At 40.9% G+C, this 3645-nt stretch overlaps 1 pseudogene across 1 annotated transcript; it reads right to left on the reverse strand.

Moving 5' to 3' along the window:
• Window positions 1-468: 468 nt before the first annotated feature.
• LOC308638976 (ribosomal RNA-processing protein 7 homolog A-like) lies at window positions 469-3396 on the reverse strand (annotated as a pseudogene). The gene is made up of 2 exons: window positions 3292-3396; window positions 469-937 (listed from the first exon to the last, which is right to left on the reverse strand). The product of its transcript is annotated as a ribosomal RNA-processing protein 7 homolog A-like (transcript).
• Between the last annotated feature and the right edge of the window lie 249 nt (window positions 3397-3645).

A 3645-nucleotide genomic window follows, 5' to 3' on the forward strand; every position in this document is an offset into this window, starting at 1 on the left:
TCAGCAGCTTCTGGAGGCCTTCCCTATGGCCAGCCTGAATGGAAAATAAAGCATTCTTGCCTTCTTGCTGCATTAGGGGATGTTCCATTGCAGGGGCTACCCCATTGAGAGAAAGGGGAGAAGGGAGCAGATGGGTGGTTGACTGGTTTCCTGAGAGGAGTGTCTACAAGCAGGAGAGGGAGGGAATCCCCTCCTAAGGGCCAAATCCTCCTGCAGAGCAGGTCTTGCCACTGCTGGGCCCCAGGATACTGAAGCACAGAGAACCAAAGGTGACCCCGTCCTTTACTCTCAGCCCATGTGGACTCAGAGATGGGACTATTCTGTGCAGCAGTCCCTTGGCCTGTACTTGCTCCCAAAAGCATGGCCTTTCAGAAACCAGGTGCAGGCCCAGATGGCTCTTGTGTTCCCTCTGGTCCCCACTCCACTGTCACTGACTGCCTGCTGTCCATGGGCCACAGCTAGCACAACTTAGTAAGGTTGGAATTGCGTTGCGCCCACATCAGTTCTATCCTCTGCTTATCCTCCTTGAACTTCCTGAGCAATTGTGCGGGATGTTCCATCTTGGTCTTTCCATGCTGCCAGATGGAAAAGTTGAGCAGGTCCTCATCAGCACGCTTCTGATTCCCTCTCTCCAGCATCTGTATGCGGCCTGCCCTAGTCCAAGGAAACACTTTCACCCTGTCCTCCTCGTCAGGGACTCCCTCTTCCTCCATGGCCTTAGCCTCTTCCTCAGCTATCTTCTGGTCAGAGCCACCATGACTGTGTCCACTCAACCCTCAGGGCTTGAAGTCAGGAACCAAATCTGCATGGTCACTGATCCACTTGTGAATGTCACCCTTTGCAGGGTGACTTTCTGTAGATACCAGCAAAGGGTCATTCAGGGTGAAGGCAGCCAACACTCCACTGACTTCTGGAATGCTATGTAGGCTATCTGGAACTGGAACCCCAGAATGGATACAGGGTGAGGAAATTTTGCCTTTGGCTCCTCTGATCACTAGGCAGGGTCCAGCTTCTTTTGCAACTGCACAGATTGGATGGGGCCACGGGACAGTAGGGTCAACAATGTGCAAGGAGGGGACACATTGAGGATAAAAAAATATGCTTCTGGTGGGGAGGAGAGGAATAGAAGTTCAGTGGATTAAACAAAGGGGAATGGAAGGAAGGAAGTGGGGATAGGAATAGCAAAGACAGTGGAATGGATCTGCCATTGAGTTTCCTACGTACGTGTGTGAATCCACCACAGCGAATCTCAATGTTGTGTACATCCACAGTCTGGGATCCTAGTTAGAATAAGATATACTCCATGTTTGTATAAATATGTCAAAATAGACTCGACTGTCATGTATAACTAAAAAGAACAATTTTTTTTCAAAGATATGTTTCCAAGGCCAGGTAGACTGAGTGCTTTCTCTAACTCTATATCCTCTCCCATAGAGGCAATAAGAAGCCTGCTGCTTTTCTGTGAACTTGATCAGAAAGGTTGAATAACCTCAGGGGGTTAGGGTACTCTCTTCTGGGTCCTGCTCTGTGCCTTACTCCTGTTGTCACCATCTTGTCACACAGTATCCTTTTTTGGATCTCTGACCTACCAGTGATTATAAACAACTTGGAACAGAGGACATACTGCCTACATTTCCATAAACTTCCCTCAACTTTCACAACTCTCTCCTGCACACAGTAGAAATTCAATATTTAATGATTTCAGTGTAGCAAACCACCTTCAGATGACATAATTCCAAGTAAGCAAAGAAATGAAAAAAATCTATGTGGCTTCCTTGCCTCTTCACTTTCACCTTTTCCATGGAAGGAAATGAAAAGAAATCTCAATGAGTTTTGTAGCTGTTTTTGGAAGTGAATGCTGAAAAAATAAAATAAAATGTCATATCATTGAAGAAAATTTAATTCACATCAGGATTATAAAATACAAAGCTGAAGATGTGGTTGTTTTGCAACCTTAAAAATCACCAAGTATGGGGACTGGGGTTGGGGCTCAGCAGTAGCAAATTTTCCTGGCATGTGTGAGACACTGGGTTTGATTTTCAGCACCACCGCATATAAATAATAATTTTAAAAAGTCTATCAACAACTAAAAAAGTATTTTAAAAAAATCTGCATCTGGATTCTTATTGGGATCAAAATTTAAAACATGGAAGTATATGGAAAGGTCCATGGGTAGGTGTTCTACAGTAATCACTTATTCTGAAAGATTAAGTGGTCAAGTTCACTTTGAGGCAACACTGAATGAACAACCAAAGAATGAGAGGTTTGTATTTTTTCAGTTGGAGAAATCTACCCATAATAAATTCCATCAGGAGGTTTTGTCTTTATCGAGTGGTGATCTTTTACAAGTGCTTTAACAAGTTATGAAATCATGAATTCTTTTGCAGTGAGAAATACAGAGTATGGCTTCCTCCAGAACACGAAAATAAGGAAGATATAAACAATACCCTTAAAATTAAATTTTAATATTAATGCATAATGAATTTTCAACAAAGTCAAATTGAAGGGTGAGAATTACCTTCAGGTTATGGTCAGTAATCTTCCCCCTTTCCACCTCGGATCTTTGTTCCAGCTACAATGGCCTTCTGTCTACCCTGTGTCAAACTTAGGTCTTCCATACTTCATGAAAAGTGTAAAACAATATCTGGTACAAAGACATGCATGTTCTTCAATGAAAAAACTTGATATCAGAAGAAGTCATTCTCTTAAAATCAATATATAATTCAGTATACAACCAGAGACATGAAAAATTGTCCTCTATATCTGTAATATGAATTGTAATGCATTCTGCTGTCATGTATAACAAATTAGAATAAGAAATTAAAATAATAGTAATATAGCGCTGGCACAAAGATGTACAAATAAAGTACAAGAGAGATCCAAGAAATAGATTCTGGCAAATATATATTAAAATATAATATGGAGGGACTAGGGTTGTGGCTCAGTGGTAGAGTGCTCACCTAGCATGCGTGAGGCATTGGGTTCGATCCTCAGCACCACATAAAAACAAAATAATGTGCCCACCTAAAACTAAAAAAAAATACATAAATAAATATTTTTTAAAAATAAAATAAAATATAACATGGAATAGAGGTCATGTTTGAATTAAGTAGAAAAAGAGTAGTTAGATAAATGCTATTGCCACATCTGTCTATATATACTGAAGAAAAAGAAATGGAATGCCTAGCTCATACCACATTCCAAACTAAATTCCAGATCGATTAAAGACTTAAATTTTAAAAATAAACAAAAAAATCCATATAATAAAAGCTTCCTGATGGGCATTAATACCATTGATCTCGTCCGCAATCTCAAAACTCCTTCACAAAGCCGTGCCATCCGTATTACCATGGCCATAGGAGGAACCACTGTCCAGCTCCTTACGGTGTCAGTCATCCTTTCAATTAAATAGTTTGGTGAGCTAATTGCAGAGGTTGCTCTCAATCCAAAGTAGTCCTTCACTGTTTCTGTGTTTTAATGACTCTATTTCTCTGAAGGGACTTGCTTAGGGACATTTTACTTTCCCAGAGAAGACACATCCTGGAAATTTTAAGGTGAAACAGACCCCACCCAGTTCCTGATGCTGTCATTACAAAACATATGACATCCTCTTTCACTGTCTCTCAAGATGTAATGCAAAATTGT

The sequence above is a fragment of the Spermophilus citellus genome, assembly GCF_964194105.1.
Source record: "Spermophilus citellus genome assembly, chromosome: X".
Taxonomy (NCBI): domain Eukaryota; kingdom Metazoa; phylum Chordata; class Mammalia; order Rodentia; family Sciuridae; genus Spermophilus; species Spermophilus citellus.